The sequence below is a fragment of the Hibiscus syriacus genome, unplaced genomic scaffold, assembly GCF_006381635.1.
Source record: "Hibiscus syriacus cultivar Baekdansim isolate YM2019G1 unplaced genomic scaffold, ASM638163v2 tig00110777_pilon, whole genome shotgun sequence".
Classification (NCBI taxonomy): domain Eukaryota; kingdom Viridiplantae; phylum Streptophyta; class Magnoliopsida; order Malvales; family Malvaceae; genus Hibiscus; species Hibiscus syriacus.
The window spans coordinates 1,661,443-1,673,135 of NW_024062858.1; the positions used below are offsets into that span (position 1 = coordinate 1,661,443).

The window sequence follows — 11,693 nt, forward strand, 5'->3', positions numbered from 1 at the left end:
TTTCAAAGTGTGAGTTTTGGTTATCTGAAGTAGCATTCCTTGGACACGTGGTTTTGGTAGAGGGTAGACCCACAAAACGTTATAGCTTTGTTAGAGTAAGAGATTTCGAAAAATGTGTCAGAAGTTTGAAGTTTCTTTGGTCTTGCAGGTTATTATCAAAAGTTTGTCAAAAACCTTTCGATGATATCTATTCCTTTAACCAAATCATTAAGAAATAAGGTACATTTCGAATGGACTCCTGATTGCCAGAAGAGATTTGAAATATTGAAGAAAGTTCTAACTAAAGCTCTGGTGTTGGTGCAATTGGAATCAAACAAGGATTTTATAATTTTCAGCGACGCTTCCCATAATGGGTTGGGATGTGTCCTAATGCAAGATGGGAAAGTAGTTGCCTATGCTTCTAGATAGCTAAAGCCTCACGAAAAGAATTATCCGACACATGATTTGGAGTTAGCAGCTGTGGTTTTTTCATTAAAAAATTGGAGGCACTATTTGTATGGCGAACGTTGATACATCTTCATCGGAGCTTGAAGTATTTGTTGACCCAAAAGGAGTTAAATTTAAGGCAAAGAATGTGGATGAAGTTAATGAAAGATTATGACGCGATTATTGATTACTATCCCATAAAAACTAACGGTGTAGCAGATGCTCTCAGTCGGAAGACTTTTACTGCTTTGCGTAGTTTGAATGTTCTGTTGATGTTAAAAGAAAATGGTGCATTGATGGCTGAATTAAGATTAAATCCATTATTGATAGATCGGATCAAGGAGTTACAAAAGAAAGATGATAAATGTTTGGCTTGGTTTAATCAAGTGGAGAATAGGGGACTTGAGGACTTTGAGGTTAAGTCAAATGAGTGTTTATATTTCAAAAACCAAGTGTGTGTCCCTAATGACTGTGAGCTGAAGAGAGATATTTTATATGAAGCACATATAGTCCCTTAACGATGCACCCAGGAGGGAACAAGATGTATCAAGATTTGAAATAACGTTATTGGTGGCTGGTATGAAGAAAAGATATTACAGAATTTGTAGCATAGTGTTTAAATTGTCAAAAGTGAAAGTTGAGCATCAGGTGCCTTCCGGTTGTTACAACCCATCTCAATTCGTAGTGGAAATAAGAAAACATTACGATAGACTTCGAAACAGTTTTGCCTTTATTTTCAGGTAAAAAGGATTCAATTTGGGTAATTATGGATCGTCTTACCAAGACAGCGCATTTAATCCATGTACGAATGTATTTATCTATGGAGAAACATGCGGAATTATATATCAAAGAGATAGTGCGACTTCATGACATTCCAATTTTGATAGTTTCTGATAGAGATCCCAGATTCACTTCGAGATTCTGGAAGTCTTTGCAATGAGCTTTGGGTACTCGATTGAATTTCAGCACCGCATTCTATCCTCAGACTGATGGTCAATCAGAGCGAACAATTCAAATTTTGGAAGATATGTTGAGAGAGTGTGTGTTTGTTTTGCTGGATCGTGGGAAAAATATTTCGCTTGTGGAATATGCCTATAATAAAAGCTACCAATCCAGCATAAAATGGCACCGTATGAAGCGTTATATAGAAGAAAGTATAGAACACCACTCAACTGGTATGAATTAAAGGATAGAGAAGTTCATGGTCCGGATTTGATCAAAGAAGTGGAAGAAAAAGTTCAAGTGATTTGGCATAATTTGAAAGTTGCATCGGATAGACAAAAGTCATACGCTGATTTGAAAAGAAAAGATATTGAATTTCAAGTAGGTGATAAGGTGTTTTGAAAGTTTCACCTTGGAAGAAAGTTCTTCGATTTGGACGCAAAGAAAATCTGAGTCTAGGTTTATTGGACCTTACAAAAATGATGAAAAGAGTCGGACATGTAGCTTATTAGTTAGCGTTGCCGCCAGAGATGGAAAGATTCACAATGTCTTCCATGTATCGATGCTTCGGCGGTATTGCTGATCCTGCTCATATCATAACTCCAGATGAAATAGAAGTTTCAATCTAATTTGGCTTATGAGGAAGAACCAGTTCAGATTCTAGCTTTCGAGAGCAAGCAGTTTGCGGAATAAAACGATCCCATTAGTGAAGGTTCTTTGAAGAAACCATAAAGTAGAAGCTACGTGAGAGCTTGAGGAAGATATGAGGGAACAATATCCCACCTTTTTCACAATGAAATTCAAGGACGAATTTCTTAAGGGGAGATTTGTAACAACCAAGTATCGGTAAGTGACAAATTGTAAGAACTTCTAAACTCAGTGGTTGAATTAGAATAAAGTGATAAGTTTGGTGATTTATGGATGAATTTTGTGGGTATTATAGTAAATATGGAATTATAACAAGGGTAAAATGGTAAATTACAGGGAAGGATATTTTAATGGTTTTGGATTGGAATATATGAAGTAAAGGGAAGAAGGGTTGGTAACTTATCATGCTCTTCTTCTTCAACGTGGGCTTTATCTTAAAGGTAAGAATCTGAATTTTATGAAATTACTTTGTTTTTTGGGTTGGTAATGGAAGTTGGATGTTTATATAAGTTAAAGGAGAGCTTATATAGCATTAAAACAACAAAATGAGTATTTTAGATGATGGATAAAATGGGTTTTTAAATGAATTTTTGTTATGGATGAGTTTTTGAAGTTTGAATAGATTATAGATTTTTCATAGTCTATTGAAAGATTACGAGTGTTAGAATGAGAATAACATGTTTGAATTTTGGGTCTGATTTGAAGATTCAAGTGTTTAAATGAGAATTGAGATGTTTGAGTTATAATGTGTACAAGTTGGTTTGAAGGTAAAAGGGTGAGTTTATAAACTCAAAGTATGTGTTAAAAGAGTTTTGGGTGTATTTTAAGTGATTTTGAGTGAAAATGGCTATTTGGGATAGTGTATCGTACCCTAAGGAGAGGTACCAATACCTCATGAGTTGAACATGCGTATTTGTATGAGTGTGTATCGTACACTAAGGAGTGTATCGATACTGTAACACCCTCAACCCGTACCCGACCAGGATACGAGTCCGAGGTGTCATATTGACTTTTCAAACTTTGACTATTGACGAAAAATCAAGGAAATTTAAAACTTTCATTAAAATAACATTGTTACTTTACACAAGTTAACCAAAACAAGACAAAACTGATCAGAGCATTTGTAACAGACACTTTTCTTACATGCCAACCATATACACGACAAAAGACATACTTTATTCGTTACTTCTGATCTGATCTTCTAGCAGTGCTGCTGTTCTTGCAACCCTATTTCACTCTTCTTAATTCTTGGTACCTACGTGTAAATCACTTACACGCTAAGTCATAGACTTAGTGAGACATATAAATATAACAATAATGCATTCAGTATGAATATGAACATGCAATCTATCCATTCAATCATGTCGTATACAATTCAATGTAAACAAATAATATAACATAACTATAACAATATAATTACCTTTGATAACCTTTATAGGTTGAGAACTCAAGGTATTCGAGTACATTGAGGTTGTGCATATCACCACAGCTCGTATGGGTCCCACTAGGGGCTATGAAATTTTATCCCGAAGGACCTATGTATTGTATTTGTCCCGAAGGACTAGTCCTTAAGAACCATATACATATTCCAGTGGATCAAATCTGTCTCAAAAGACATGTAAATGTTCCAAAGGATACATATGTGTCCCGAAGGACCACGTAGAACCCCTCGACTCTTGGCATGCCAACTATAACCTATAGCTCTCATATCGTATATCATGGGCATTATTCTATTTCATATGTTCATGTATTCATGTCATTTCTCTTGTGATCATATAACTCATATCACTTACCATGTCACATGTGCATTTAAATCTATTCACATATATCATTTATCAAATCATATGAACAATATACTTTATGCATGTATCATAATAATTATCATGTATGCATGTTCATAACTATTGTGATATGAAAATCAGCATAGGAATTAAACTTATCACAAGTCTTATTCCGTTGTACCATACTTCTAATATGTACTCACCTTAGCCTTTTGACTCGATTCTAATCTTTCAATTGTTCTGGAATAGATTACACTCTAAACTAGTAATTTGATACTTATCAGTGATATACAAACTATTAATTCTTAGGCTAAAAGAAAGCTATTTCCATCTCTTATTGAAGGTATGCATCGATGCACTACACCATGTATCGATGCATCCCTTGACGGGTGCATCGATGCACTACTCATGCATCGGTGCATAAATCCTATTCGATGTTTGTATTTTAATCAGGTGCATCGATGCACTCCTTGCATCGATGCATTAATGGCATTCGATGTTCATTAATTTAAATGAGTGCATCGATGCATCCTTATGCATCGATGCACCTTCAACAAATTCTGGGATTTTCTCCTGATGCATCGGTACACTTTGAATGTGCACCGATGTACTGCCCAGAATTGATATCTTGAACCCGAAAACTCATCCATTTCAGTTTAAATCTTTCATGTTTTATCCCCTTTTATATTCTTAACTCCAGTACACATACTTAAACCATATATACTCATTATTTCATCTTAAACCTCAGAATCCTATCCTCCTTGTGAATTCCAAGAATCATACAACTTTGCAACATGATTTAATTCAACTTCTAACCCTTACATATCTTAACTAGATTGATTACAAGTCAAATTTAACTTTCAATTTATATATGAACTCTATTCCAAAATTTCATTCAGAACCTCTAATCTTTAATCTCTTTTAACTCCATCATCCTTTGATTTTAAGATAATCTAAGCTTTACTTAAGCTTATTATCATCTAATAATCAAAACCCAATCTTAAATTTAACAAGAAACTCAATAATCAGAAAACTTACATTTGTTTTGCTTTACACGTACAAGGAAGAAGAAAAAAAGAGAACTCTGGAAGCCTGTGGTGTTCTCTCCTTTTCAACCCACGTGTACTCATATATCCTTTCTTTAACTAATTTCCTTGCAAATGACTCTTTTGCCCTTCCATTCCTTCTTCTTTTTAATTCAATCCAAACAATCATTTATAATATATCTTTATACTATTCATTCATTTTATTTTAATCACCAAAATATGAAACTTTCCAATTTAGTCACTAACCCGGTATTGAGGATGTTACAGATACCCTCAAAACATCGAATGCCATTGTGTATCGTACACTGAGGAGTGTATCGATACCCAAGTATGAAATGAAATATAGGGTTTCTTGTATATCAAGTTATTATGATTCAATATAATTGATAAAATCGATATTGATTCTAGATTGTTTGTGTAGTGATCGAACGTAATTGAATTCCAGTCAGCTTGGTATTTTCGAGTATCAATTCAAAGAGATTGGGATTAGACCTTAGTGAGGCAAAGGTGGTACAACTTCTCTTTTCGTAATAGAATTGAGGAAGGCTTGTGATAACCAACCTCAGTTTCGATCGAAAACTTATATTTATTTTATGTTCTATTTCAATGTTTTATGCAATTTACATTGTTACAAACTATGTTTTATGACTATGTGTTATGAACCTTGATAAGTGAATATGAACTTCGAATCAGTGAATGTGAATATACTCTATGATAAAGAATATGTAAATAAGAAACACTTTGAATAAGGATTGAACTAATTATCTGATTAAAAACCCAATGTATATGTATGAGGAGTAGAGGTATAGTTGGATGCCAAGAGTCGAGGATCTATGTGGTCCTTCGGGATAATTATGTGGTCCTCCGGGATAAATATGTGGCACTTCAGTGCAACCCTATGCGGCACTTTGGTGCAATCTATGTGGTCATTCGGGACAATTATGTGGCACTTCAGTGCAAATTACGAGCTGTGGTGACAATATAGTGCACAACCTCATGTACTCAAATACCTAGATTTTTAATAATATACTTTGGGCAATTGGAATGAGGATATACAAAGTATAATTAATCATAAGTATACCTTTGATATGAATTCAAGGAAGCTCTTTGCAAAACATTTTTTTAATAAAACAAATAATTCATGTTAATAAGTTAGCACTATTGTATTGCCTCACTAAGTCATCGACTTAGTGTGTGTTCTCTCACGCGTAGGTTTGAAGAAGGCTAACGGTTGATCTGGGTTAGGGATAACATATGTTTTAGTTATCTCCTCAAGAATGATGTTTCTTTTGAAGGATATTCTGACAGAATGATTTGATGCGAATACGTTACCGGTTTCATCTTCTCGAATTTCTCTATCATAGTAAACAATAGCTGAAATACATGTCATTTTGAGAGTTTTAAAGACCGAGAGTCTATATCTGCAAAAAAAATAGTTGAAGTACGCCTAATTAATAAATAATATGAATTAAAATATAAACTAATCCAAATAAATTTAAAAAATTTCAAATAATTTAATAACATAATTTCATATTGTTACTGTATCAGCAAAATGTCTCGAGGTATTATCTCGCTTTTCAATTTTACAACCGCAAAAAATTATACAAAATAATTAATACAATAAATTTTTTCAAATAATTAAATATAAATATAAGATAATAAAAAATAAGTTTACTTTATAAAAACAATAACAAAATCTACTTAGTTTGATAGAATAAATTGATAGAAACGAGAATAAATAAGTAATTTTGGTTTGGTGATGTTTGCATTGAGAGAGTTCTTATTTATAGGGGAGAGGAAGGGTTTAAAAGCCGAGCTTTTAGGCTAGGGTAATTATGGAGTATCAATAAGTCAACGTACATAATGAAAGGCGCGGATCAAGAAACCACGTGAAGGCACAGATCGTCATCTGCGTCTTTCCTTACGTGACCTCAGCTCGGATAAAACTCCTTGAAGGCTCATATCGTTATTCGCGCTTTTCCTTACGTGGCGCCAACTAGCTCGGGCAGAACCCCTAACAATTAATTATGATGGTACGGGTGAGATTTCGGTAAAAACATCTAAATAAATAAAATTGATTGAATACTTTTCAATATTGTATTTTTGTGAATAAATTCATTTGCTTTTATTGTATCTCAAAGGAGTTGTCAACCACTGTTGCTTTACAGCTTCCACCATTGCTGCTCATCAGAGGTGCCTCTTTTTCTTTTTCTTTTTTCTTTTTTGAAGATTGTGTTAATCCATCGGATATGTATGGGATCTGGTTTTTATTTTTCTGTTTTTCCCACTTTTTCCAGGGCATGGAATAAGAAAGCCATTCCTTTTTAAAAGTCTTTTTAAAAGTCTTTTTAAATCTTCTGAGAATCGGTAGTATTTAACCGCATACTGTTTTTCTAATGGTTTATTGTTTTCATTCCATCATATTGTATCTTTGATATGTGAAATAGGGTTAATCTTCTTGCTTGCGCTTAGGGATTATTCTTCGGAGAAGGCTGGAGGCCGCCGGAATTGTAAGCGAGAACGAAGAGCCACTGCAGAAGGCAATTATATATTCTTTTGAAAATTCGTGTTTTTTTTTTGTTTAAATGATTCTGAATAACCACCTTTGGGATTTCTTCCTATCTTTGTTTGATTCTGGAATTTAAAACTGCTATAATCGGATATGTATACATGAATATGCAAGTACATTCATGAGTATGCGCAGAGTCGGATGCGGTATGTTAATAGGTCGAACTTATAAAAATTTAGCGGCGAAAACAGATTATCAATAAAAAAATATGAAAAATTTAATCGACGATTTAAAATTTTCAGTCTCCTTCGGTCCATCCCTGTGTATGCGAACCAATGCTTGTCAATTTGGGTAGTAGATTTCCTTGTAAGCTTTCGCTGATTCAATTCGTAGGCTGCAATTGTGATGTTTGTTGCTAAGTTGTATTTGATCCTGTAGTGTTCTTGAATCTTAGATATAAATGAAACCTTTCATTCCTTTTTGTGGTTTGTGCCTTGTTTTAGCGAAAGAAGATATTTTTGCCTATCACCTGCATCTCTGGTATTTTCGCTGCCAACTGTTAGTATTTACTGTGACATGATGCTGATGAAGATGATACTTTGCTGTTTCCCGTGCCCTCTTAACACACAAATGAGAATATAGCAGTTCGTTTTTATGATACAAGACTTGTAATCTGGATAACTTTGTTGATTCAACCTCATTTTGTTTTTTTTTTTTCCTTCAGGTAGTGAATTAAAAGCTTATCTGTACTTGTATTGTTTGTTTATATTGTTTTCAGATGGACAAAATTCGGAACAAGGGCAAATAATTGAAATACGAGGAGATGTGCCAGCCGCGGAGACAAGCCTTGGTGGAAGTACGATATGTGCAGGTGCAGCATGCGGGTTTTCTGATGCTCAAACCATTTCTAAAGATGCGAAAGAACGTTCGGCCTCTATGCGTAAATTGTTGACGGCGGTAGTGCTCTGTGTTGTCTTTATGAGTGTTGAAGTAGCTGGAGGAATTAAAGCCAATAGTCTTGCAATCTTAACCGATGCAGCTCATCTCTTGTCCGATGTTGCAGCATTTGCAATCTCCTTGTTCTCTCTTTGGGCATCGGGGTGGGAGGCGACTCCACGTCAAACATATGGATTCTTCAGGATTGAAATTCTTGGCGCCCTTGTTTCTATCCAGATGATATGGCTTCTAGCTGGCATCCTTGTTTATGAAGCCATAGCTAGACTTATCCATGATACAGGTGAAGTTCAAGGCTTTCTCATGTCATTGTTTCTGCATTTGGTCTTGTGGTTAATATCGCTATGGCTATCTTATTGGGTAATGATCACGGGCATCACCATGGTCATGACCATAATCATGGCCATGGTGGGAGCAATCATGACCACCATGATCACAGTCATAGCCATGACACTGAACCGCATAGTCGTGGATTAAGTGTAACTTCTCACCATCACCATCATCATGGTTCGAATTCTAAGATACACGATAAGCATCACCATACTCATGAAGCTGAAGCTGACCATCAAGTGCCTCTGCTTAAGACATACTCAGACTGTGAAAAACAACCTGAAAAGAAGGCAAGAAACATCAATATACAAGGGCTTCTTCATGTCCTCGGGGATTCGATACAGAGCATTGGAGTGATGATTGGTGGAGCAATTATTTGGTGGAAGCCTGAGTGGAAAATAATAGATCTGATATGCACCCTTATATTCTCAGTTATTGTATTGGAACAACCATCAGGATGCTGAAACATCTTGGAAGTTTCATGGGAGCACGCCCGAGAAATCGATGCCACGAGGCTGGAGAAGGGTTTATGCGAGATGGACGAGTTGTTGCGATACATGAGCTGCACATTTGGGCCATAACTGTCGGTAAGGTGTTATTAGCTTGCCATGTCTTGATTAAGCGCGAAGCTAATGCTGACCTGGTATTGAAAAGGTTGTAGATTACATCGGAGAGAATACAATATCAGTCATGTGACTATTCAGATAGAGCGCCAGTAAAATCCATGGTGCAAGTAGCTTTTGTGGTTTTAATCTTGTTGGCTGCTTTATTTTGAAGATTTTATCCTTGTCTTTGATGCATGTGTTAGCATTTATTTACTCTTCTAAAGTGAAAAAAATAGAGTAGTTTTCCGTGAGGAAAGGACATGTTTTGCCAGTTGAAGATGAGAAAAGGCTGCTCTTTAGCCCTTTGCTTTCTGCTTTCTTCAAGTTCCTAATGAGCAAATCATTCTGGTAGAAAAATATATAAAGAATTTGAAACTCACATATCCATAATTTATGGGATTCAGATATTCATCATGATGTTTGCAGAGATGCAATTGTATATTAAACAGTAATAGTTTAATGATTTATGTAATTTGTTAACTCGACTCGAATTTAAAATTTGTTCAAGTCGGAACAAAAAATTCAGTTTTTTCGAATTGAGTTTTGTTCAACTCAAATTAAAACTATTATGAACCCACCATTTATGGGTTCTGAAACTCGTCTAATCTGTAACCCCCTAGACCCGGCCTATGCGTTTCGACTAAGTCTAGTGGATCACATTATGATTATTAAAGACATTTTTCGAAACCGTTATTCCATCAATATAAAATCACATTATAAATAACATGAAATTATAAACAAATTATACTATCAAAATCCAACTCGTAAATATAGTACCAATAAATAATAATTTAATTTAAAACACATCTTCAAATTCAATATCACAATAAACCGAGCAGTATTAGCAAAAGAGTTATCATTATAAAATCCGATATTTTAAAATAAGGTCCATGTCACCAAAATAAAGTCAACTTGCCAGATAACAACATTACAATTTGATTTACTTCAAGAGATATGTTGATCCTCCAAGTGCTCGTACCAAGGTATCTAACCAACAATATCTGAAAGGGGAAAACATTTTCAAAAGGTGAGCTAGGCTCAGTGTGTCCCAACATTTCCATAAAATCATAATAGGTACAAATCATAGTCCAGTAATCTCACAAATTCGTAAAAGAGTTTAACTTTTTGAAAATCATAGTTTAAACCCTTTTCTGGTATACCATCAGTAGTTGCCAAAATTATTTTCCATATAGCTTACTTTATGCACATAGCAAAAAGAAAGCCGACTTAAGGATAGGCTCTGAAGCTTGTATCCTTAAGCCCAAGTCAATGAGTCCATATAGCTTACCCTAAGCACACAGCAAAGGAAAGCCGACCTAATGAAACATCTTGGGGCCCTCAAGAGTCACATTAGGCCTAGTTAGCTTGATCAGAGCTATTCCGTCGTATTTCAATTCCAAAATTCAATTGCACCGTGACATAAATTCCATCAATCCAAAAACATGGTAATCATATACCATTTCAAAACAAAAATTAGATAGCAGCCATATTCCATAAATTGTCACATTAAATTGGTGCATCCATAAAACAATAGCCAATGAATTCGGTGTACCACATATTAAAACCAATAAAACAGTTCAATAATAAGCAGGAACACACCTCGACAATAGGTTCAAATAGCAAATTTACTGATTGCTGGTTTCACCACGCTCTGCTACAATTTTCGAACGGGTGAATACTGGCACACGTGGTTTAACTGATCTAGAAGAGCTGGGTCGAGCTGTCGAACGATCCGGAGAGTCTCTTGTACCTTCAAACAATAATAATCTATCAGTCCCAAATCCTATTTAATTGTTCAAAGCTAGTCTTCTTAAGTATATAAGCATTTTTCGAGTTTGACTATCAATTTGGGGTATTTCGAGTCTGAATTTGGCCAAACGGATTGCGGAAACGGAATCAGGACGTCGAAAAATATAAAGTATGACTTTTCAGAAATTCAGATTCTTGGTCAAAGTCAAAGTCAACCACTTTGACCGTAGATTTGGAGACCTTCGGGTTTGAATTTGGCGAAACGGACTGCGGAAATGGATTTGGCACGTCGAAAACTATCAGGATAGGTATACTCGGAAAAGATTTACGGTCGTTTAAGGGTCGGTCAAAGCCATTTTAAGTTTTAGTCAAAGAAAGTCAACGGTCAACGGTCAACGGTCAACGGTCGGGTCGGGTCAACAGTCGGGTCGGGTCAACCCGGTTCAGATCGGTCAAACCGGTTCTGACCGGTCAAACCGGTCAAACCGGTTCAAAACTGGTCAAACCGGTTTTCCAGCAGCTCACTCTCCCTGCGACGGCGCGTGCGGCGCGTGAACAGTGCCACGGTGTCGGAAAATTCCCGGAAAAATTTCTAAAAATTATTTTGAGCGATTTCGAGATACTTACAACGATCGGTTCAAATTTTTGAACGGCGGAGAGCTCGTATTTCAACTCGGCCAAACCTTTGACTGCTCCACCTCCT

General features: G+C 35.7%; 1 pseudogene; it reads left to right on the forward strand.

Annotated features, from left to right (window-relative positions):
* The first annotated feature begins 572 nt into the window (after positions 1-572).
* On the forward strand, positions 573-9,430 carry LOC120140001 (annotated as a pseudogene).
* The last annotated feature ends 2,263 nt before the right edge of the window (positions 9,431-11,693 follow it).